This window comes from Thalassophryne amazonica, chromosome 7, assembly GCF_902500255.1.
Source record: "Thalassophryne amazonica chromosome 7, fThaAma1.1, whole genome shotgun sequence".
Lineage (NCBI taxonomy): Eukaryota > Metazoa > Chordata > Actinopteri > Batrachoidiformes > Batrachoididae > Thalassophryne > Thalassophryne amazonica.
In genome coordinates this window covers 103,800,208-103,827,348 of record NC_047109.1, presented here as the reverse complement: position 1 = coordinate 103,827,348, position 27,141 = coordinate 103,800,208, and the positions used below count along the sequence as shown (strand labels likewise).

Sequence of the window (27,141 nt, the reverse complement as noted above, 5' to 3'; positions counted from 1 at the left end):
TTTTCCAGTTGGGCTGGGGTTTGAACAGAGGATTGTCTGGTCTCAAGCCCAACGCTTAATCACTAGACCAACACCTCCCATAACTTTCCATATTAGGGCATGGAAGCTTCCACTGAATTCTGGAGGTGATCAGGATCAGGATCCATATTCTGGATCAAGATTTAATTTTATATAGGCTTTGAATGATTACATCAAAACTACTTTACAGATTCTCACCAAATTTGCACCATAGATAGATATTAGGTAAATGGACTGCATTTATATAGCGCTTTTCCATTTGCATCAGACGCTCAAAGACTTTACAATTATGCCTCACATTCACCCATACTCACTCACACGCCAATGTCAGGGTGCTACCATGCAAAGTGCTCACTACACTCCGGGAACAATTGGGTATTAAGGACCTTGCCCAAGGGTCCTTAGTGATTTTCCAGTTGGGCTGGGGTTTGAGCTGAGGATCTTCTGATCTCATGCCCAGTGCTTAACCCCTAGACCATCACCTCCCATAACTTTCCATATTAGGGCATGGAAGATTCCACTGAATTTTGGAGGTGATCCAGATCTGGATTATGGATCAACAATTCACTTTATATAGGCTATGAAAGAATATGTCAGAACTACTTCACAGATTCTCACCAAATTTGCAACACAGATAGATATTAGGGCATGGAAGACTCCACTGAATTTTGAGGGTGATCTGGATCAGCATCTGGATCCTGGCTCAGGATTTTTTGGGAGTGATCCCGATCAGTATTCAGGTTCTGTAGCAGAAAGATACAACATCACAATTTAAAACCAAGATCACGAAGACATCATTGTGTTTCAGCTTATTAAATATCAGATCGCAATATCTTGATCAGTCAGACCATTCCAAATCAGTATGCAATCATTGCATTGTGTTGTGGAAACCAGATCCAGGTAAAGTCCGGGTCATGATGTGAATCACATATGTTTTATTTTGAGTCCTTGTCAATGCTTGGCGGACGTCAGATTGCTCTTGTTTGATCTTGTGTTCACTGAATAGTAATTTTTCTGCCTTTTGCAATCAAATTTAATCAGTCTTGAAAACTGCAGCAAAAAGTGCACATGTTCAGTAAAATCCATTCTAATGCACCATCCACCTTAGTCATACTTTTTAGGATAATGAATATTCCAGTTGATGCATAATTCACAAATTAAGAGCATGAAATTTCAGTTTCCACCTGAAATCAGGCTTTCCAAAAAGACAGGAGAGCCAGAGTACAAGATGTGTTGTCAGTTCTGTCCAGTGTACAACATGCACCTTAATCCCTGTAATAGCACTCCTTATTCTGACACGTTAATAATTGATTCTTAAGTGATAAGCTTCACTCAAGCATGAGGAATAGCTGGAGCCCAGAAATAAATATGAAAACCCATCACGGTACAATTCATAAGATTGTGTTCGATCAGTGTCGGACCTCTCACAGGGTTTTGCATAATTCATATTACACCCTAATATGCTTCACACTTATGCTTGATGGTTCTTATGGTTAGTTTCAGAGATAATATTTGACCAAATGACTGAAATGTGTTCATAATACTGCTGAAAATGTTAGTGTGTTTTTTCAAATGTTTATTGCTTCTTCTGCTTTGTGTTACGGTTCTGTTTAAAGTTGGGAATCACGGCCTTGTGTAACCCACAATGGCTCCAAACTTTGAGGTAAATAGGTTTGGCCATGACTTTAACCTTTCACTGTCACTCAAGGTTAAAGGTCATGTGACCAGTAAAAATGTGATATATCAGTTCATATGAGTGTTTAATAGTAATCACGTTTCTTTAACCAATTCTACCAGAAGACTCAGCGGGTTAAAGAAAACAGATTTATTACAAGCAGGTGAGCGCAGAGGTTGGTTTGGCCTCAGACCTTTTCATGGTGTTGGGATGAGCCAAGATGACCTTGAGTCCTGCCGATGGAGGTGGCAGGGAGCAAAGCCCATCCCCGTGGTGGCGTTGGGGTGGTGGAGGGAGCGTCAGGTGGGGAACTGAAAAAAAACAGCTAAAGGTTAGGGAGAAGTTAAGGCTTTTAAAGGATGTGCCTGCATCTGATTGGTTTGCAGGAATTGTTAACTGCATGTATTTAGGATTGTGTATGTGGCTGAAGTCAATTAGCTGATTGTGAGAGATGCTGACTTGTGAGTCCTCTGGAAGAATTTGCACCACACTTCATTTCCCGAGACTAGCCATAATATATGAGTCTGACCTTTCGAAGTTACCCAAGGTCAGAGGTAATGTGACCAATAGAAATGTGATGTATGATGTCATATCAGTGTTTAATAGTAACTGTAAGCAGCAACAGTCAACCAATTCTTGAAAGTAGTCATAATAAATTATCTAACATTTCATGGTCTCCCAAGGTCAAAGGACATGTGACAAATAGTATTGTGATGTATGATTATGAGCATTTAATAGTAACCATTGGTGTATTTTTAACCAATTCCTCAATGATTCCAATTCGATAACTAGAGCACTGCACTGGTAGAGTGTAAACCTCTGGCAACACTAGTTTCCAATTCCACAATTTTTACCTTGGAAATCATATTCAAGGTCAGCGTCCTGTTAGCAGTGGCTTTACATACTCTAAAGTAGAATACAAAATATAAGTCAAAAGGGCTTTTCAAAGTTAAACTCAAATATCCGCTAAATCCGCAATATGGATCAGATGCGGAAGAAACTTACTCTGTTCATTGAGAGTGATTGAGGCACGTTTGATTGAGATATAATGCAAAATGTACACCAAACGGGTTTCCCAATCTTAAATTCAAATGTCCACAAAATCCACAATCGGGATGAGATCTGGATCAAACTGGATCAAACTGTTAGTCAGTAAAGGACACCATCCCACATAACACTCTCAAATATTAAAGAAATTCAATCTCTTTTAAGAGAGTTATAAATTTTTGAAAATTTGATCAATGTTAACTGATTTTTACAACTTTCCAAGATTTTTCTTGATTGTGACCTTTGACCTATGACCTTGGAAATGTAATCACTTTTTGTCTATCAGGTTATGAATCCTCTGTAAAAATTAAAAAACTTAACATTGATTTCATATTCAAAATTGTGGGTTACAGGCTGTCCACAGACAAATAAACAAACAAGCAAATAGACAAACAAAGAACAAATAAACAAACAGGAGTGTTTGTGTGGGTTTTTCCGGGTCCTCAAGCTTCCTCCTACATCCAAATACATGCAGGTTAGGCAAATTGGAAACTTTAAATTGACCGTAAGTGTGCATGCGAGCGTGAATGTGTTTGTCTATATATGGCCCTCTGATGGAGTGGCGTCCTGTCCAGGGTGTGCCCTGCCTCACGCCCTATGACTGCTGGGATAGGCTCCAGACACCCCCACCCCCCACCCCCCGCCTACCCCGACAGACAATACAGTGCAATATCCTTTTTTTTTTTCATTTCTGTTGGATTTCTTTTTAATAGAATGCAAGGGGTCGAAAGTATAGTTGCACCCTAAACATTGCTGGCACTGTATTTGAGGGCTCTCTTCAACATGGTGACCGTTCCCTTAATTGCTGATAACTGCACGTCATGGGCACTTACCAGCAATTAAGGTAACCCCAGCATACACTACAATGTGTATGTGTAACCAAGAACAGCAGTCCCTATTTAAAATTCATGATTACACTTCAGACAGGACATAAATCTTCTTCATTTTATGGCTGGGGGTCCCTACAGGCAGTCAACCATTGCCATCGCACCATGTCCTCTATCTTCCTCTCTCACGCCAACCACCTGCATGTCCTCCCTCAGCACCTCCATAAACCTCCTCTTTGGCCTCCCTCTTCATCTCCTGCCTGGTGGCTCCATCCTCAGCATCCTTCTCCCTATATACCTTGGGTCTCTCCTCTGCACATCCAAACCATCTCAGTCTCTGATTTTGTCTCCAAACCATCCTACCTGAACTGTCCCTCTGATATGTTCATTCCTAATCCTGTTCACTCCCAAAGAACATCACAGCATTTTCAGCTCTGCCACCTCCAGATACAATTGCATTAGGGTCCGCTTAAAAACAGAACAAACTACCCTGTTTACACTAAAAACACAGAGAGAATGGTCTTTTCTTTACTCTTCCTGAATGTTTCACTGTCGTTTCCATTTCTCAACTTCACCAGTTTCTCATTTCTTGATAGAGTTGTTTGATGATGAAGAAAAATCCAATTGTAGTTATAATCAAAATTAGAATTATAACCAAATTATAATCCAAATTTGAATTTTATATATATAAAATGGGCTAATGGAATTCTTCAGGGTGGTCTAAAAACCATCAAGCCCACCTCTAGAGCCACTTGTGGACATGATCCATAGCGCATGCTTTGTGAGTGAATGAATAATAATGCAACTTGTAAGCACTTTGGGTATCTTAGCAATAATCAGACGCTGTATAAATCCAAGTCATTATTATTATTATGATCCAAACATCCTCACATTAAGTCTTAAAATGGTTTTAAAAATGCTATTATAACAACTCACCCAGGAAGGATTCGAGGAGGTTGAACCCCTAATGAGATGTTTATGGACTCCTTTATCTTCATTAGGTTTTTATGAGTAAAAGATAAGAGGAAAGGATTCTCAGGAAACCCCTTATATGCATCAAAGAGCACAGGATGGAGGCACAAGGAGGCACGGACGGTGTCGGAGAGGAAATAGGAACATTTCTGTGCAGGAGAGAAGCTCTCTCTGGAGACTCAACCCAGCGAGATGCTCCCATCATGCAGAAGCCGAGGAGCCTTAAGTGTTTTATACGAATTCAATACGGCGGTTAAAAATACCAGAGGGAATATCGCATTCATATCTGTGTGGCTCGCCGGGTGGAAAGCAGAGGAACGGGGAGGAAAAAGCCAGTTGATTTGGCCTCCTCTGTGCCTTCGCTGAGGAGGTGGCAGTTAATTCTTGATGTTGGAGTCAGCAGCTGCTGGCTGACTCCTTCCTACACCAGCTCTTTGTATAATGAAAGCATCGCATCAAATGCAATTCCATTAAGGCCCGTTTAAGTGAGTAACTGAGAAGATATGACTATTTTTCTAAGTAGCCGGCTTAATGATCACATCTATCATCATTCACACAACTGGAGAAATTCATATTTACAGTAAGCGATTTGTTTTTCTGTTCAGCTGTTTCTGTCAAAAAAAATAAATAAATAAATAAATATATATATATATATATATATATATATATATATATATATACATACACATACATATATATATATATATATACATACACATACATATATATATACATACACATACATATATATATATATATACATACACATACATATATATATACATACACATACATATATACATATATATATATATATATATATATATACAAAACAGAAACTGAGTGCTGCAAACTCAGATAACAATTCATTGGTTTAACACCTAAAATGCAAAAATGGCAAATATGATACAATCAGGTCCACGGGTATTTGGACGTTGATACTTTTTGTGTGTTCATATGTTGCCTCTGTTCACCACTACAATGTGCAGTTGTAATGACACAATCAAGACATAATCATACAGTGCCCTCCAAAAGTATTGGAACACTTGGTATTTCACACATTTTAATTCGTTTATGCCATTTCAAATGCAAAAAAAAAAAATATATATAAAATTATCTTCCTTCAACTCAAACTGAAAGTAAATCTTTCCACCTTAATATAAATTCATTAAAAATATAAAAGCCACTATGATGTGTTGCATAAGTAATGGAACACGTTAGTATAATTTTATTTTAAGAATATTATTAGTTCTTCATAAAGCCAAACTTTTTTTGTTACCGAGTAGTCTACAAAGATTTCACTGTAAATAATGAGACAAGCCGAAGAACATATGATTTTGAAACCCCTTCTGCTAGAACTACACTGAAGCAAATGTGTGTCTCAGTGGCGGGCCTGAAACAGTGGAACTCTATGGAAAATCATTTAAAATGCTGTTCAAATGTCTTTCTATTTAAATGTCTGTACAAACAGAAAATACTAAAACTGTATGAAAATCCAAATGAATAGAGCTAAAAAAAGAAGAAAAAAAAAGAAAAAATGCTTGTTGATATGTATTCTTATAATGGAACACAAAGGTGAGGCCGTCTAAATTTGTGCTGAAACAAGAATGGGGTAGGAGATAATAAGATGTTTTTCTTAATCCTACTCCTGGGGCCTGTACTATGAAGCGGGGTTACTGGCTTATCAGGGTAACTTCGGGAGTAAGTTGATGACGTGTGGAATAACTTCCCGGTTTACCCGTACTACGAAAGGTGGATAGGTTTTGATCGAGATATGCTGCCACGGCAACTTATGCTGTGTGCCAAACCTGCTCCGAGCAGGTTATGTTCTCGGTTAGCTTGAGGTTTTTTCGCTTAACCACTCCCTTTATAAGTACCGTCCATCCACCTTCAATCACTCTGAAGACAATGCCGGCCTACCTGGATGATCCGTGTGATATTGGGGCACAAATTGTGAGGGGGTCTCTTTGCAGGGCGACGGTTTTTAAAGACCGCCAGAATCCGCTGACATACCCGGACGATATTCTCTATGAAAGATATAGATTCTCAGCCGAGAGAATTCGTTATCTTTGTCAGCTGATCGGGCCAGAAGTCTGTAACATCACCCATTGTACACTGTAAAAAAAAAGACTGTTGTTTTTACAGGAAAACACTGGCAGCTGTGGTTACCAGGGAAATCCTGTAAAAAATACAGCAGTTAAATGTACAAAAAAAGAGCTCTTGTTTGTAGATTTAACAGTTCCTTTAATGTGAGTCAGCCGTGGTTCATTCACTGTAAATCCATATACATATTATGTCTGTAATGTTATCTACTGTGCTGCTGTATGTTTTACAGGAATTCCCTGGTAACCACAGCTGCCAGCATTTTCCTGTACAAAAAAGTCATTTTTTACAGTGTAGCAATGCCTCGACGATCAAGCAGATAATGTGCCTTGTGCCTATTTTGCCAGTGGACAATTTATGTATTCCATCAGTGATGCTGAACATCTGAGCAAGAATACTGTATGTCGTATGATTCGCAAGGTAGTACTTGCTCTGTCTAAACTGTTGGATGCATTTGTTGTTTTCCCTGGCCATTTATCCGCAATGGAAATCAAAGGGTTTTATGCAATCGCGGGTAATTACTAATATCAAAATAGGTCTAATGCATGTCCATTAATTAGGCGAAGTGGGGCTTATCAAGCTATGAATATAAACCTACCATTCTGAAGGATGTTTTTATATTTCATCTTCACCTGCTGCCAGGTGCGTTTGGCACTGCTATTGCATCTGAAATACTGACAGGATTAGGAAAAACAATCATACAGTCAAGGTAGCCTATTTAGGAAACATTAAATTAATCTAACATTTATTAGTAGGCCTATGCCCACCTCTGAATCGTGTTGCATCTGGGCGTAATTAATGAAAGAAGGTCATTTTTTTACACATATCAGACATTCCACAGGTTAATCATCTGTAATAGATTTGGGGAACAATTGAATTGTACGTACGCATTTACCCGATCAGCAATACGTTGCCAACAAGCCTGTCTTGCTTTATTGGCAGACGATGTGTTCGAGTTCCCCCTTAACATTAATTTAAATTCCTCATAGCTCCACATAATAATCGTGCATTCTTCTTCAGTAAAGTAAGGTGACCGCGCCATCATTGAAAAATGGTGACGTGTGCTGCAACCTGCCCCTTTTATGTGAACGTGCACAAACTCCAATTAGGTTAACACAGGTTCAACAAATAACATCTTATTCAGCGTCGTAGTACCGATTAACACCACTTGAGGAAGCCAGGTTTTGTCAACCCCAGTTTAAGAGGTTGAACCTGGGTTACATCTGAGTAAGTTAACCCCGCTTCGTAGTACAGGCCCCTGTTCTTCTTTACATGGAATGTGTTATTATTTTGTACTCTGTAAAGTGCAATTTTTGTGTTTTTTTTTAATTCATTACCATGGAAAAAGAATAAAATATTTATGTCTATGTCTAAGTCTAATACCTGTAAATAATCAGTTTTATTGCCAGTTTTCACAGACAAGTCAGGGGATGGATACATTTCCAAGTCACTGAATATGTCTTGTACTTTATTTATTATGTGTACAATTATTATGTGTACATATAATCAGCCTCTATCTATATATTTCTCTTAGATCCTTAGTGGCCTTTTCCTGATTTCTGTCATATGAATGTGGGTGTAATGTTTTATCATACACAAACTGCCAAATAATACTGATATTTTACTTTTTTCAGTGGACAGTATGTGTTGGAAGTTCAAGTTTTATTCTGATTTTTTTTAACAAAGTGGTCTATATCTCTTCTATAGATAATGATAAAACATGAATTTTCCATTATATTCCACAGAGATTGACAGCGTTAAGAATGAATTCATTCCAAAACAAATCCATGTTTATTTGACAACCTCGTTGCACCCAGCAGCTTACTTTTCACTCAGCTTATGCTCCATGGAAACAATAACGTAGTGTTTGACACTGTTAGAATGCATTCGAGCTGTGCATTTAGAGCACGCACTAAAGATCATCAAGATAGAACTCATGAAGCTCTTGAAGGAACTGTTAAATCACACATTTGTTCTTCTTCTTATTCATTCATTTATTTTCTATACCTGTGTATTCCAGTTAAGGGTCACCTATCCCAGTGGTCACAGGGCAAGAGGTGGAGCACACCCTGGAGAAGCCGCCAGTGCATCGCAGGGGCACATCTTCTTCTTTTTCTTCTTATTGAGGCTTTTCAGGTTTCAAATCCCGCAAAACCTCGGAGAGTTTGCCGCGCTGTGAGATCTCAGTAACATTGAGAAATGCAATGAGATGCTCTGCTCACGCTTCACTTTAACCGCTGCACACAGACAACACGATTAACATCGCAACATAAAACTATTTTTATATTGTGCCTAAAACTCTCATGAATATATTCTCTGGGTTTTTAGATGTTTTTATTGCATTTGTTTTATGTAACCATGTGAGAATCACAGGCTGTCTCTCCGTTATTTTCAATGGGAGCTGCTGTGAGCTACGCTCGCTTCCTGATAATGTCGTTCTGGGGGAAAGTGAAGTTTGCTCTTTAACGTATTGATTATTGTTCTTTACAACATTGTTTATCCTCTTTGTTCGAGACTAATATATATAATATGTCTGAAATTCGGTTTGCGTTTATTAAATTCCACGCAGATTGAATGTAACAGACACAGATTATCTGTTATAATTGTTTTAGCAAGTTTTCAGGGTATCATGCAGCAGTCTCTTATTAACGTGACAAAAAGCATAAAAAAAATTACATTTTTGTAGTATAATATTCATTTACAATTGTCATCGTGTGGATTCTCTATGTTGTTTTGACTGCAGCGACTCTCTGGCGTGCAAGGGATTATGGGATACGTGAAAACCCCGAATAGAAGAAGAAGAAGAAGAAGAAGAAGAAGACATAGTAGTGGATATTACAGAAAACTTGGCGAACTGCATGGGTTTCTCTCTAAATGTTTACTGCCGCCATTATCCACCTGACGCAACTTCCCCTCACCATCCATCCATCCATCCATTTTCTTCTGCTTTATCCGGAGTCGGGTCGCGGGAGCAGCAGTTCAAGCAAAGCCGCCCAGACCTCCCGATCCACACACACCTCCCCCAGCTCCTCCGGGGGAACCCCAAGGCGTTCCCAAGGCAGCCGAGAGATGTAGTCCCTCCAGCGTGTCCTGGGTCTTCCCCGAGGCCTCCTCCCAGTGGGACGTGCCCAGAACACCTCTCCAGCGAGGCGTCCAGGGAGCATCCGGAAAAGATGCCCGAGCCACCTCAACTGACTCCTTTCGATGTGGAGGAGCAGCGGCTCGACTCCGAGCTCCTTCCGAGTGACCGAGCTCATCACCCTATCTCTAAGGGAGCTCTAATCGAGAGCTTTGCCCCCCTAATCAGCTCTCTCTTCACCACGTCGGTCCAATACAGCGACCGCATCACTGCAGATGCTGCACCGATCCGTCTATTGATTTCACGCTCCATCCGTCCCTCACTCGTGAACAAGACCCCGAGATACTTAAACTCCTCCACTTGAGGCAAGGACACCCCACCGACCTGAAGAGGGCAAAGCACCTTTTTCCGGTCGAGAACCATGGCCTCGGCTTCACCCTTGGCTGCAAACCGCCCCAGTGCACGCTGAAGGTCCTGATTTGATGATCCTCACCAATGGAAATGTAGTCTACAACACACAACAGCACAGTAGTTTTGCTCTTATATTTTCTGTGGCTGACAATGTGACCAAGGTGAGCATCTTAAAGCAGTGATTTATGGTGGATTTATTCATTCATGTGCCCTGAAGACAATGACATCTTTTAGAAGCTGCTAGCATCATATAGCATGATGCTCAGTGGTGGGCACAGCTAACCAAAAAGTTAGTTTCGATAACCATTAATCCAATAACTGAAAAGTTATCTTTTATGACGCTAAACCGATAAACTGCTGAAAATTTTATTTTTATTACAGGTAACCAATAACCGATAACTTTTAGTATTGATTTGGACGTGGCCACATCAGATTACACTGTCGGCTTCTAATAAACCAGTTTTACTTTAAGCGCTGCAGGCGCCGCAGGGGCTGCTGGGAAAATTCAAGGATCACAAACACAAAAAGAACGCACAAAAAATGAATTAATAAAAAAATAAAACCCCAAACACTGTCATCATCTTTCAAAAGCAGTAAAACACAGTTTATCTCGGTATTAGATACACCATCATTTACAAACTAAAAGCTGCTGCTTTTTTCACACGCTTTGAACCCTGCGACTTAAACAACCAAAATACGTCCATTAATGCATTGATTGACAGAGTAAAATACACGTAGCAAATATAAATTCTTACCTGCTAGTTTCAGTGGGGTTCATTAAATTCTGGAGAAATAATCCACATAAAGCATCCAGATTATCCAAAATAGTGTCTAAGAAAAGTCCCTCTGTGATCAGCTGCACCGTGCGATCTCATCTCTTCCATCGAGTCTTGGCGATCAAATTATGCCATCAGCCACAAAGAAATAAAATAAAATAAAAAATTAGTCTGTTTTGTTTCTGCATCGAGCGGACAGTAACACTCACTGTAACGTCCACAGTGAATCTGAACTACATTACCCACAATGCTCCCTGCATCTACCGGCCTATCACATTTTGTGCTTAATGATGATGTCATCAGCAAGCGACAGCCACAAACACACAACAGATGGACTAAAATGTTTGATTTTAGGGTTTCCAAATGTTTTTGACCGTTAAACTTTACTCACTTTACCAGCAAAAAAAAATGTTATCGGACCGAAAGTTATCGGAACTAAATTTATCAGAAGATAATTGGTCTGCTGATGGTTTAAAAAGTTATCTGAAAAGCTAATCCGCTAGCAAAGACATTAGCTTCGATAATTATCGGTTATCGGATTAGCTGAACTGTAACCACCACTGATGATGCTAATGACTAATAGCTTGACTGAATGGCTCCTTTGTGATCATTTTATTCCGAATATCCATAATATGCTGTGTGGTTAAGGGCTATGTGCTGCAGTTTATCTGTTGAGTGATGCGTCAACTTCCAAATACAAAAAGCCACGCCGAGAATACTGCCGTCACTGTGGTCACACGTACAAAGGCACAGAGCCGCACACGTAAGGCACTTTATATATAGGATCATCAATGCTTTTCTCTCTTCAAAACTTTCAAAAAGTGCTGACATTGGACCTTGTTCGGGCCGCGCTACGTGCTGGAAGATCAACTTTCAGGCTCATTTTATGTTTCATTTCACACATGGATCTTTTTTTCTTCTTTAAACAAAATGAAGTGAGGTTAAAACACTGTTTTGCAATTATATTCCACAAATAGTTGCTCACGTCGCTATGAAATCACACCGTAGCGCTGTTTGTTTTCCAGCCGCATCTTTGCTAAGACACATTCAAAGGGCGTGCAGGTCTCCGCGCGTGTTTATTCATGAGCCGCAGCGATACAGCGCGTTTGGAAACGGGGCGGCAGATTGCCTGGAAGCCTCACTTTGCTTTGTTTAACTCCCTCTACAGTGATTACACAAAAAGAAATGTAATCGCTCGGCAAGAATTGTCACATTGTTTGGCTTTATCAATTAAATTAACCGCCATTCTAAATCCTCCCATTGTGCTCTCCGAGCCGCTCTTATCAGCAACTGTATCATGGCAGCGAAGGGAAAATGAGCATCGCCGTCTGTTCCTCAGCAATCTAATCATTAAACAATTCAAGCGACACTCTGTGCTTCTGCTTGCTCTCAATCCGTGCACACAGCCATGTCTTCTTCTTCTTTGCCTCCTTCCTCTGCTCCTCCTTTAGACTCCTTTGGCTGCTCTCCAGCCTCACTTAAACCCATTAGCTATATTACTGAAATTATTTTCCTCCCCGGCCACGTCTTTGTGCAGAGGGAGCGAATTTCACAGTTATCACAAGCTGTGGAGAAGAGCGGGGGAGCGGCTGCATGTGCACGTTTCGTCTGTGCGCATTACGCTCCTTGGCTCCTCGCGGTTGCTTCTTAATTAATGCTTCTTTGTCCTGGAGGAGAGACACGAGGAGACAGGTAGGGACGGGGATGAAAGTGTGGAATGCATTGACCTCGCTGTGCCATTTGAGGGCAGTGCAGTCTCAGGGTTTTTGGGGAAACACAGAGGCCCTCGTGCACGCTTTGTTGTCACAGGACACCATGTCAAAGTTTCTGACTCACCTTTCCTGCACACAAACTGTCTTACTGTGCAAGATATTAGGCAAAGTTGTACACTTTCATACGTCGGCTGTTGCAAAGATGGTTAATATTCTTAATTAGACTTAAATTGTTTACTGGCGAATTCATTTATTTTTTACAGGTTAAAGTATCTGTGAATGTTTCTTGGATTTTATTCTTGTAAACACCATTATAAGGTGAAAACTGCTGCAGTAACAAAAGGGTTTTGTGAGGAAATGGGAGCAACTGCCAATATGGTGATAATAATTCATAATAAGCAGGTAGTAACACAACTGTAGGATCTCATACAGGAAGGAGACATGATAGTTATAGTTTGTCTGCTATAAGCTATAAAATAAAACAATATTTTAAAAGTACTCAGCAATGGCATTAACTGAAGGTAGTTAAACAGTAATTGATTCATGAGAGAGAGAGATAGAGAGAGAGATAGAATATATCCCAGACAAGAGTGAATGCGGGTTAGTTTTAAGATTGATAATATGTGCAAAAATCATAGAAAGCAAAAATTCTTTGAAAATAATGAAAAGGTTTTAAATATCAAAAGCACAACAAAAAGTAACAAAATAAATGTATCATGTGACTGTTGTTTATCTTTATAAAACCCGCCCCTGCCACATTTCTCCATGTAATGTGGAGCTGCATCAGGAAGGGCATCCGGCATAAAACTTGTGCCAAATCAACATGCATGTCCACTTGGATCTGCCGTGGGGACCCCGGGTGAACAACAAGGGAGCATCCGAACGGTCTTACTTTTTACCCCATGGGATTATAAGAATATCAGGTTGATCAATTCATTATTTATTCATTATTGTTTGGCATCTTAGCAGAATTATGCATTGTGCTCTAAACATTCAAAGTAATCCTAATTCAGTTTTTTTTATTTTTTTTATTCTGAAAATGTCAAGTCCTTTTCTTAATGAAATCAATGAAACATATCTGCAACATCAGATTTCCCCTATTTTGAATTTGGATATATCACATTTGGTTGTTTACTGACATACTACTCAGAGAAAAATACATTTACACACAAACACTGTGGAGATTCAGACTTTCCCACTGTAATATTTGCATATATTATATAGTCAACATATGAAAAAAAAATCATGTAAAAGTATACGAGATACTTACAATTATGATTCCTGATGTGTACAACTGTGTATCTGCTTTCCATTTACAAATATGTAAATACACATATTTTTTAATTGTATATTTGCACATTTAGTGGGTACATTTAAGGTTTTCAGCAGCTTCTTTCATTTTCATTTGTAGCAATACCTGTAAAGCATACCACCTTATATTTTCTTGCTATTACACGCACAAGGAGCTCTGTTTTTAATATTTGTATGTTCGTATCTTTGTCTCCATAAAGCACTGGCCTTACACTATAGCTGCTGTTTGCCCTGAGACAAAGACAAATCAACGTCATACGAGTGGAAAGAAGATGAACACAGTTTGTGCCAACATCAAACAATGGCAGGGAGACCATCCAAATAAGTAGGTGCACAGCATTTTGAAGAACCTTTAGAACTACACTCACATATGTATCACTTTGTAGTGTCCATCCATCCGTTTTTATGTTTTTTTTTTTTTTTTGTTTTTTTTTTTGGCTGTGGGAACGTGCACTTGCAGATGCTTCTTGATAACAGTTATTTTCGTTCAGCAGAACCAACCACAGTTCGGCTCTTTTACGAATAAAGAGATGACAGTGTCACCACTGTAAGTACTGTTTTGGTACCCGCAAAGAGAATCAGTGGTTCTGTGGATTTAGCAAATGCACCAAGTTTGTGTGCGTTTTTTATTTTTTATTTTATTTTTTTAAGCAAATGACCCGCTGTTGCACTGCAGTGCATTTGAACCACTCTTTGAAAAAAGCAAAAAAAAAAAAAAAGCTAAACTGCTGTGTTATATTTGTGGAAATCGAAAGATGATTTCAGTCTTAGGCTGTAACTGTTTTATCAGGCTGCTCTGTGTAACAGTTTTTCAGCATCTGGAGTGTTCGTGAGATTGTGCAGCACCATACGATTGATAATGTGATTACTGGCTTGAGGTTCCACAGCACGTTCTGCTCTGGTGGGAACCTTCTGTCTGTTTGCATCAACAAAATGCACCGCATACAAGTTCTAAATTACTAAACTGTCCAAACATAATCACTTCTAACCAATTCTTTGGCAACTACTAATAATACTCCTACCTTGCCATCAGCAGAATGCAAACATCTGCATTTGTAAGCAACACAATGTGGAGAGCACCAGATTCTGCTACCTCCTTGTCACTGTTATTTGAATATCGCCTCCCTCCTCCTTCTAGGTCTCCTCCGCTGCTCCCTCTTGCCTTTCCCCGTCCTGCTGCTTGTTCCCCGCGACAGGGGAAGTGGCAGCTTGTGGTGACCCTTGACCCCTGGCTGGTCACTTAGTTGGATACGTGGAACGTTGAGGACTTTGTCAGAGGGCGACAAGGACTCTGCGAAAACAAAGCGGGGCTTAATCAGATGAAGAAAATGAAGGAGGAAAAGGTTACTGAGAAAAGTCTCAGATCATTTCAACTGTTTTTTTTGTATTTGTGAAAATTAACAATAGATAAAGTCTGAACAAGAATATGTTGTCATTCATGTTAAACATTCATGAAACTTTTTTTTTTTTTTTTTTTTTACAAATAATAGGTGTTGTACTGAATATATAATATATTACTGCATTGTACAAGTATTACTGTAAAAGGGAGTACTGTTTTGACATGTAAAGTGACCAAAACTTTAATAAGTTGCTAAATATCTATTAATAAACATGATGCAAAATACATAGTTCCTTGTAGGCCTATTTTCCAAATCATTATAAAATCAGGCTATATAGAATCTTTTATTTAAAACAATTATCTTGTTATTAAGTGGTCATCAACATCTGACTTAGTGTTACTGTGTACTGGGCAAACACCAAGAAGTAATTTTTTCTTTTTTTCAATCAGGTTTGCATCTTCATAATTCATTAGTACCTTAACCAAAACAGGGAAACACGCAAAATTATGAATAGTTGAATGTTTAAAAAATGGTTTGCTTTAGTTTTCAATCCGCCCAAAATTGAATTAAATATTCATGAAGAAAAACAAGAATACAACATTAGCAACAGCATATAACTTTAAAATATATTATTTCATTTAAATAATTTTATTAATATTTTATTATAATATTTACAGTAAGAATAAAAGTAATATTTGCAGTATTGAAGTAGTACATAATTAGTGGAGAAAAAAAATTACAGGATTGAAGTTTACATTCCATATTATTTATAATATTTAATACAAAAAAATCCAAGATAATTTAAATGGAATACTCCTATTTTATTATTATAATTATTTTTGCCAAAGCAAGCCTGTCAAAATGAAATTAAAATGAAGGTAAATAAAGAGTTATTAAGATAATTGTATGCAAACAAACAAACAAACCCCTCTAATATTAAAATCCTCCTACACCTGGATTGTAGTATTGTTTTCTTTCCCCCAAAATTTGCATATATTCATTGAAACATGCTGCAAACATTTGATCATTTAAATTGTACCAGAAAATAACAGGTTTTCTTTAATGGTGTTGGTCGTTAATCACTCCTCAGTGAAAGCGTCCTATGTCATTATTCCTTCTCACTGGCAGACTGTGTGCGCGGGGATGCAGTGGCGAACCCTCATCATCTGCTGCTTCCAGTCAAACATCACCAACAGCAGTTTGAGAATTCACACAACATGGCCCACAACATCACAAAAACTCTCCCCCACCCCATATTGTTGTGTTTTTGTTTTTTTTTTCTCCAGTCCCGTGTCGTCTCAAAAGCTCAGTTAATGAATTCCGGACAATTAGTGGAATTGAAATTTATTGACAGAACAGCAGCGAGCCAGCCTGCCTTCCTGCCCGGCTGCGTGGCTCTCATTGTCCACAGTGTTCAGAGCATATGCTATTGAGCTGCGCTGCTTGCTTGACAGCAAAGGGCCGGTTCAATTACATCAATTGCTTGATGACTGAGGAGAGAGCAGCGGGGCCATGCATGCTAGTTTGCGATAAGAGGGGAACTCTGCAGTGCCGCGGCCCTCATTATGCAAGTCTGACAGTAGCCTAGAAAACCCAGGAAATTGTACACAATACAAAGCATGTGTTTTTTTTTTCTTTTGCAGAAGAAAATTGATTCTAAGAAAGTAATGATGTAGACAATGTGGAGTTGACCAAAGCACACTGACACACACGACTGTGCTGTTTTTTGTGTGGGTGGTGCAGCCGATTCAATGCATTAAGTCAGCTGCAATTTTCATATAATGGAAGCATGTGTAGGTTGGTTGTTGGTTTTATCATTTTAAAGTGGTCTGATTATGTTAATTTTTATTTTATCTGCCTTTGACAAATATATTTGGCATTTCAAGTTAAACACAGTCACACATTTCTATACGGAGCCCTGGAAGTGTCATTGCAAAATGTTTTGCATGTGGAGAGAATGTGCGCACATTTTATGATACTGTGCGCTCGTTTTTATATTGTGCGCAAAACATGGGCATGATCTACTTAAATGTGGCCACAATTTGTAAAACGTGCACTCAATATTGTCTTGACACATAAATGTTGGCTATTAGTCAACAAACCAGCAGACATTGTAATACATTTCCTCATTAGAAATGGATGTGGTCAGGGTGTATCATGGTTTGGCCGCACAGAGAACTCTAGCTACCCAGCATGGCATCATCTGGAGTTTAAGTACATTAAAAAAGATGCTGAGGGCAAAGTGTCTCCCCATCGTGAGGATGACAATTTAGGTCATATAATTTTGAATGAAAGGAAAATGTGCGCATGTTTTATTATAATTTGAGGGCTCAATTAAAGGAAAACGTGCTCACATTTTATTAATTCGAGGGCTCAATTAAAGGCAAACATACGTAAAAATTATCATGGCCAGAAAAAAAAAAAAAATCACTTTAAGTGACCTCTCCCGGGTTCCGCATTTCTATGTCTGCACTTATAGAAAAAAAATTAGCTCTCAATTGGCTCGTTTTAGACGTCCAGAACATCTGTCACAGAAGTCTGTATCTAGACTCCTGCTTGTTTTGTGACACACGTCCACTGAGCAATTCAGGGCCGCATCCTTCGAATAACATGTTCTATGAAGATCTGGTCTTGTGAGACTGCGGAGGCTGAACCACGCATTCAGTAATAAGATGGGTGAGCTTTTTACAATTGCGTCATTAGCTTGTCCCATCACTATTCCCCGTTGCCTAGCAACCTTCATACCTGCATGCAACAAGGTAGTGTAGTGGATGTAACCTGTAGTTTAGTCATCGTTTTTCAATACTTAGAAACATTACTTATTTCCAGTTGTACATATGAAGTCAGAAATTGTTAATTTGCTTTAAATAATTTAGCAACCTTTCTTGTCTTGGGACAAAAAACAAACAAACAATTTTTTTCATATTTTCATTTAGTTATATAGCACCAAATCACAACAATGTTGCCTCAAGGCACTTCACACAAGTAAGGTCTAACCTTACCAACCCCCAGTGGTAAGGAAAAACTCTCTCTGAGGAAGAAACCTCAAGCAGACCAGACTCAAAGGGGTGACGCTCTGCTTGGGCTATACTACAGACACAAATTACAAAACAGTTCACAAAACAAAAAATACAGGAAATGTTCCGGGTGCACAGGACGGTTTCTGGAACAGATACCATACCCATCTGTGGATGGAGCTGCACCTCAAACAGAGAGAAAAGAAAAAAAAAACAGAATCAAGCATCAGAAAGACAACAAATACAGTGTAATTTGTCAGCATTAAGCAACAAGAAAAAAAGAAGAAGACATGACTTATGTGATTGTTTGGGCTGTGAAGGATATACATGTTCTATCTTTCATTATCAGGGAAAGACAGCAGCATTTGTTGGCTGCATTCTAAGGAGCCTTGGAGCCAAGTTACATCACTGTGACACGTGTGGTCAGCGAATGTAGCCTTCGAAGGATGTAGAACCCGAATTGAGACATAAAGTGTGACACATGAACACTAGATGTAGGAGAAGGTAAATTTTTTGAATTCAATAGAACGTAGCAGTCTCATTTGACCCCTGTGTGATATTGCGGGATTTGACCACATCCGGGGACAGCCTCACAGCAACACTTTCAACGGAGAAATGGTGGACTGTTTTGTTTTCGGCTGCAGTCATCGAAGCAGTCGCGAAAAGTGCTGGGAATTTTTTTGGTTCCCAATGGGGAAGGGAAGACAAGACAAATGGGAGAGGTTGTGTTGGTAAGTGTTAGCCTACACACCTAGCCAGAGTAGCCACGGTCTCTTACCTGCACAACCGCCTCGACATGTTTGAGCTCCGGGTCATAAACAAACTGCAACACATGTCAACATTCCTCTTTCATCTCAATTTTTCTTTGCATTTTCACTTTGTTTTACGTGTAATTTGACCAAAAACTCAGAGAAAGTGCCATGTTTCTCCTGGGGACAGATGAGGGCTGTCCGCGTATATAAAAAAATTGTGTCATATGCATCGTATTTTACCTTTTTAGTGCTCACTGTCAAAGGAGACTGTGGTGCCCAATATAACTTCAGTATTTGTAACATATTTTGGCTGACTTCAGTATCTGTTCTTACAACCCCAATTCCAATGAAGTTGGGACATTGTGTAAAATGTAAATAAAAACAGAATACAATGATTCGTAAATCTGCTTCAACCAATATTCAATTGAACACACCACAAAGACAAGACATTTAATGTTCAAACTGATAAACTTTATTGTTTTTGTGCAAATATTTGCTCATTTTGAAATGGACGCCGGCAACACATTTCAAAAAAGCTGGGATGGTGGTATGTTTACCACTGTGTTACATCACCTTTCCTTCTAACAACACTCAATAAGCATTTGGGAACTGAGGACAATCATGATTGGGTATAAAAGGAGCATCCCCAAAAGTCTCAGTCATTCACAAGCAAAGATGTGGCAAGGATCACCACTTTGTGAACAACTGCATGAAAAAATAGTCCAACAGTATAAGAACGATGTTTCCCACCATTCAATTGCAAGGAATTTAGGGATTCCATCATCTACAGTCCAGAATATAATCAGAAGATTCAGAGAATCTGGAGAACTTTCTACATGTAAGCGGCAAGGCCGAAAACCAACATTGAATGCCCGTGACCTTCGATCCCTCAGGCGGCACTGCATTAAAAACCAACATCACTGTGTAAAGGACCTTACCACGTGGGCTCGGGAACACTTCAGAAAACCATTGTCAGTTAACACAGTTTGTCGCTACATCTACAAGTGCACGATAAAACTCTACCATGCAAAGCGAAAGCCATGCATCAACAACATCCACAAACACTGCCGCCTTTTCTGGGCCCGAGGTCTTGAAATGGACAGACGCAAAGTGGAAAAGTGTGCTGTGGTCTAATGAGTCCACATTTCAAATTGTTTTTTAGAAATCGTGGACGTCGCGTCCTCCAGACAAAAGAGGAAAAAGACCATCCAGATTGTTACTGTTGTATGGCTGGGGGGCCTGGCTGCCTTTTTGTTTCTGTCTTTTGTTTTTCCTTCCAGGTGGCTTGCATTTGGGACTGAGTGGCTGTGTTGCTGAGGTTATCAGGACCTCACCCTGATCACCTGCGGCTCGTCAGGACTCACAGCTGAGGTGCATCTATATGGATTGGAACATGGTGGCATTTAAGACTGGAGTATACAGTGTGTATTTGCCAGAGACTCGACCTTGTGACCAGACGGGTGAGATCGTCGTCTCGGGAGCCATCTCATCATCAGTGGATGCAGAGAACGTCCAGGGTTTGATGCACGGTCTGTGAAAGAGGAGGGGGTGAGGTCTCATGCTCGTCAGCACACTTCCTGAGGTACGTTAAATTTTGTGACTAACATTTATACAGTCAGTAAATGTGGTGTCCCTCACACCTTTATTATATTGAGCTGTATGTTAGTCATGTATCGGCTTCCACTGCAGTGGAGTTTTGTGAACTGGATGTTCCATGCCTGCAGGTTGGGAAGCTGATTAGTAATCAAGCCAGGAAGTGTTTGCTGTTTGTACACCTTTAAGTGTTCTCTCTGTGTGTAGAGTGTGGACTCACATAATGGTTCCTTCTTTCACAGACTCGGTTTGTTGCGGCCACCTGGGGGGTGTCGGCGGGGTCCTTGGGTCCAAACAGCTTCTGGCTCCGGACCGTTAGCGCTGCTGGGAGCGCACCACGCCAGACCGCACTTTCTTTTGTTATTTTTTGTATCACTGTTATGTATTAAATTCAGTTAGCCTTTGTACCGTGCTCTGCTTATTTCATACTGGGTCCTTCAAACGCTGGTCGGTTCTCCGAGCTGCGTCCGACACATAACATGTTACCAGCGCTAAGTTCAAAAGCCAGCATCTGTGATGGTATGGGGGTGTGTTAGTGCCCATGGCATGGGCAACTTACACTTCTGTGATGGCAGCATCAATGTTGAAAGGTACATCCAGGTTGTGGAGCAACACATGCTGCCATCCAAGCAACGTCTTTTTCAGGGACGTCCCTGCTTATTTCAGCAGGACAATGCCAAGCCACATTCTGCACGTGTTACAACCCCTGGCAAAAATTATGGAATCACCGGCCTCGGAGGATGTTCATTCAGTTGTTTAATTTTGTAGAAAAAAGCAGATCACAGACATGACACAAAACTAAAGTCATTTCAAATGGCAACTTTCTGGCTTTAAGAAACACTATAAGAAATCAAGAAAAAAAATTGTGGCAGTCAGTAACGGTTACTTTTTTAGACCAAGCAGAGGGAAAAAAATATGGAATCACTCAATTCTGAGGAAAAAATTATGGAATCACCCTGTAAATTTTCATCCCCAAAACTAACACCTGCATCAAATCAGATCTGCTCGTTAGTCTGCATCTAAAAAGGAGTGATCACACCTTGGAGAGCTGTTGCACCAAGTGGACTGACATGAATCATGGCTCCAACACGAGAGATGTCAATTGAAACAAAGGAGAGGATTATCAAACTCTTAAAAGAGGGTAAATCATCACGCAATGTTGCAAAAGATGTTGGTTGTTCACAGTCAGCTGTGTCTAAACTCTGGACCAAATACAAACAACATGGGAAGGTTGTTAAAGGCAAACATACTGGTAGACCAAGGAAGACATCAGAGTCAAGACAGAAAACTTAAAGCAATATGTCTCAAAAATCGAAAATGCACAACAAAACAAATGAGGAACGAATGGGAGGAAACTGGAGTCAACGTCTGTGACCGAACTGTAAGAAACTGCCTAAAGGAAATGGGATTTACATACAGAAAAGCTAAACAAAAGCCATCATTAACACCTAAACAGAAAAAAACAAGGTTACAATGGGCTAAGGGAAAGCAATCGTGGACTGTGGATGACTGGATGAAAGTCATATTCAGTGATGAATCTCGAATCTGCATTGGGCAAGGTGATGATGCTGGAACTTTTGTTTGGTGCCATTCCAATGAGATTTATAAAGATGACTGACATGTAAATTTCCACAGTCATTGATGATATGGGGCTGCATGTCAGGTAAAGGCACTGGGGAGATGGCTGTCATTACATCATCAATAAATGCACAAGTTTACGTTGATATTTTGGACACTTTTCTTATCCCATCAATTGAAAGGATGTTTGGGGATGATGAAATCATTTTCAAGATGATAATGCATCTTGCCATAGAGCAAAAACTGTGAAAACATTCCTTGCAAAAAGACACATAGGGTCAATGTTATGGCCTGCAAATAGTCCGGATCTTAATCCAATTGAAAACCTTTGGTGGAAGTTGAAAATGGTCCATGACAAGGCTCCAACCTGCAAAGCTGATCTGGCAACAGCAATCAGAGAAAGTTGGAGCCAGATTGATGAAGAGTACTGTTTGTCACTCATTAAGTCCATGCCTCAGAGACTGCAAGCTGTTCTAAAAGCCAGAGGTGGTGCAACAAAATACTAGTGATGTGTTGGAGCGTTCTTTTGTTTTTCATGATTCCATAATTTTTTCCTCAGAATTGAGTGATTCCATATTTTTTTCCCTCTGCTTGGTCTAAAAAAGTAACCGTTACTGACTGCCACAATTTTTTTTCCTGATTTCTTATAGTGTTTCTTAAAGCCAGAAAGTTGCCATTTGAAATGACTTTAGTTTTGTGTCATGTCTGTGATCTGCTTTTTTTCTACAAAATTAAACAACTGAATGAACATCCTCTGAGGCCGGTGATTCCATAATTTTTGCCAGGGGTTGTACAACAGCGTGGCTTCGTAGTAAAAGAGTGCGGGTACTAGACTGGCCTGCCTGCAGTCCAGACCTGTTGCCCACTGAAAATGTGTGGTGCATTATGAAGCGCAAAATACGACAACGGAGACCTGGACTGTTGAACAACTGAAGTCGTACATCAAGCAAGAATAGGAAAGAATTCCACCTACAAAGCTTCAACAATTAATGTCCTCAGTTCCCAAACGCTTATTGAGTGTTGTTAGAAGGAAAGGTGATGTAACACAGTGGTAAACATACCACTGTCCTAGCTTTTTTTGAAAAGTGCTGCAGGCATCCATTTCAAAATGAGCAAATATTTGCACAAAAACAATAAAGTTTATCAGTTTGAACATTAAATATCTTGTCTTTGTGGTGTATTCAATTGAATATAGGTTGAGGATTTGCAACTCGTATTCTGTTTTTATTTACATTTTTCACAGCGTCCCAACTTCATTGGAATTGGGGTTGTACATTTTCTGACCTATATGAGCTTGTCAAAATCAATTTTAAAGAGAAAACACATCAAACTAAGGCAAAACCAGGCTGATTTTCCATTGCTTCTTAGCAAAAATCAGTCCATTCGGCTTCTCCCTTGTTTTCACTCACGGTCACCACAGCAGAGCCGAGGTGGATCTGTATGCTGATTTGGCATAGGTTTTATGCCAGTGCTCTTCCAGATGCATTTCCACATTGCACGGAGAATAGGCAGGATTAATGTTTCAACCGTGAACCTTCCGTATTGAAACCAATCACTCTAACTGCTTGGCTGCCACCCCCACTTCTTAGCAAAAATACACACACACAAAAAAGGTACATTTTGTTAAAGAGGCCACAGTATACACACCTTTGGATCTAGCTAATACAGACCATCAGGTATTGAAAAAATAACATATTAAAGTGTGGTGCCCGAAAGATATTTTTCAGGTCTGTAAAGGTGTTTTCACATGGTTGAGGTCTCACATTTTATATAGAATTGTTACGCGCAGATTTTAACCATCTAAGAACTGTCACTTGCATTATACATGCCACTATACACTTACTTCTGCTTTGCACCTATTGTTAACCATTCCTGGCGTTAGCATGATGTTAGGTTCTCAAGCTCCAATTTTTTAAGTTAATTTCATTTGCTCTACTGTTTTTTTTTTTTTTTGTGACTTCAAAATATAAATAATATACCTCAACCCCCCTCCCCCCACTACCACCAAGATATAAGGCTGTGACCATTTTTGTTACTTCCCAGCTGAATTATTTTGGGTCATCGATCCAGTGGTTTTACAAAAACATCTATATTTGCCAAGTGGCCTCTGTGCGTGTATGTGTGTGTGTGTGTGTGTGTGTGTGTGTGTGTGTGTATATATGAATTCAATCACGGAGAAACTGGAGAGAGCTGACATTTGCCGTTTGGTATGCTTATGTACTTTGGGTAAAGAATGAATGCTGTGAAAATGGAAAGTTGATAGGGCTAATATTTTTTAAGACATTAGCGATATTAGCTAACAACAGTGAACAATGGACATTGTGTTGAAATGCACCATGGGAGTTCAGGGTTTTAAATGTTTTGTGGTTTATGTTTGTTTGACAGTGCTGTGTCATTGATTTATTGTCTTTTTGTAGTTCATTTGGTTTAGTCAGTTTAGTTAAGTGTCATGTTGCTGTTATGATGAGAGAGAAGGATAATGCATTTAATCTCTTCTGCCACCATCTCTGTTTGGGGGTGTGTAAAACTAAAAGCGTACGTGTGTGTGCAATTTTGACTATGGACAAGCTGACATTTGCCGTTTGGTTTGCTTATGTATTTTAGGTCAAGGATGAATGCCACCAAAACAGAACATTGATAGGAGTAATATTTTTACAGAAACTACGGATATTAGCGAACAGCACTGAACAATGGACCTTGATTATATTCTGGACTTACACCAATCCAGCAGGGGGCGGCAAATCATCTATATGGAAAAAGTGTGCGTGCATGATTTTATTTCGTAATTCAATGTAAATACTTAATATAATTGTAAATACATTAAAAATACATGTATGACTCAAGAAAGTGAAACTTATTTCCATTGTGGTCCATTTAAAAATCAAATTACAAACTAGAAGTAATAATAAAATAAAATAATAATAATAACAATACTACCACTACTACTACTGCTACTGCTACTACTAATAATAATGTGTATGTGATACCAAGATCATAAACAATTTATAAATTAATTAAGACAGTAAATTAACATTCTGTAATTAACAGGAAAAACAAGGGTTGAGTTCTTCTTGTTAAACCTGTTGAGGTCTAAGGTTCTAAAAACATTCTGGACGCTCACGTCATTCCAACTCATTGTAGAAACTTTGCATCATTTATTACCACCCTTAAAAAAATGTCAGCTCCCTATTTTTTAAACACTACCCAATCTAGAGCCTGTGGATCCCCATGGGCAACATGCAAGGTTATTCATTATTAGCTCCCATTTTTCATCTATAATATGACCCCCCCCCCCCCATATTGTATTTACCCAGTGCAGCTTCCCATTTGTCCATCTGTCTGTCCATGATTCCTGTAAACACAGCTATCGCTAAACCCATAACATCACACAAATGTAGCACACCATGTGAAGAGGGACATGAAGGAAAATAATTGTAGTCTATTTTCAAGGAGCGATATCTGGATGTTTTGAAATAATATATTTCTTGATTACATGTATAAACAGACCAGTTCAATACAGAGGGTTACCGCATATTTCATCCCCAAATAACACTGGTATATAATACATGCAAGCAACTAGTATGGCCAAGTAGGTGTGTGTGTGTGTGTGTGTGTGTGTGTGTGTGTGTGTGTGTGTGTGTGTGTGTGTTTGATATTGGACAGAAAACTCATCACACCCACATGCAGTAATAGCGGATGTGCAGTATTATTTTGGTCTTTCCATGTGGGAACAATATAACTCAAAGATATTTATCCAATTTGAACAAAACTTGGTGTAATTATTGAAGTTCAATTAAGGATAACAAATTTGATTTTGAGAAACATTTATTAAAAGTAAAGCTCAAAATTTGGGCCAAATTCTTGATTAAAGGCCTATTTTGAATTTGAGGGTTTTTTTTTTCAAGATACACCAAATAGTTACTCTTAAACATGAATATGAAGTCATTGCCTTTCTATTGGTCACATGACCTTTGACTTTCGATTATGGAGCCAATATGGATTAAACACAGATGAAAGTTTTTGTTGTTAGTCAGTGATTCAACAGTTAAATTTTGAACAAAAATGATTAGTCATCAAGGCCACATACAAGTGTATTTTATTTCAATTTTCAATTTCAATTTATTTTCATTTATGTAGCGCCAAATCACAACAGAGTTGCCTCAAAGCACTTCACACAGGTAAGGTCTAACCTTACCAACCCCCAGAGCAACAGTGGTAAGGAAAAACTCCCTCTGAGGAAGAAACCTCAAGCAGACCAGACTCAAAGGGGTGACCCTCTGCCTGGGCCATGCTATAAAACAAATTACAGAACAATTCACAGAACAATTCATGGACGAATATACAAGAAATGCAATTGGCGCACAGGACAGGAGGATTGCCATCTCTGGATGTAGCTGCACCTTAAACAGAGAGAAAAAACAGAATCAGGCATCAGAAAGACAAGAAATACTGTAAAATTTGTCAGCATTAAACAACAAGAAAAACAGAGAAATACTAAGGTGATCGCTGACCACTAGCCACTTTATGATGACACTGAATCACAAAGTTCATTTGAATGAGTTGGTGTCAAACGTGTAATGGGCGGGTGCTGCACTCTCCGAGTGCCCCATCTTGTTTGTTGCATGTTATTAGCTTTAGCCTCTTCAGCTGTTATGTGGTCAAGGTTCAACAAATTTGAACCTTTGATGTGGTGTGCCGCCACCTGATCTCAGATGTTCACCACAGTAGGTCCTGATTAACACTTGGTTGGGAAACTATTTAGGAACACCAGGAGCTGCACGTTTGTCCGTGTACAACTGGAGGTGTATCAGGAAGGGTATCGGGTGTAAAACTTGTCAAATCTCAAAGCAGGTCTTTACCAGATCTACTCTGGTGACCTGAGCTGTTGATAACCACACCATCTTTCCTTTCAGAGAGGTGGTGCTTTCCA

At 39.3% G+C, this 27,141-nt stretch overlaps 1 long non-coding RNA gene across 1 annotated transcript; it reads right to left on the bottom strand.

Annotated features, from left to right (window-relative positions):
* Positions 1-3,443: 3,443 nt before the first annotated feature.
* Positions 3,444-20,562, bottom strand: LOC117513368. The gene is made up of 3 exons (XR_004561588.1): positions 20,551-20,562; positions 3,866-3,872; positions 3,444-3,568 (listed from the first exon to the last, which is right to left on the bottom strand). It is a non-coding gene; the product is annotated as an uncharacterized LOC117513368 (long non-coding RNA).
* Between the last annotated feature and the right edge of the window lie 6,579 nt (positions 20,563-27,141).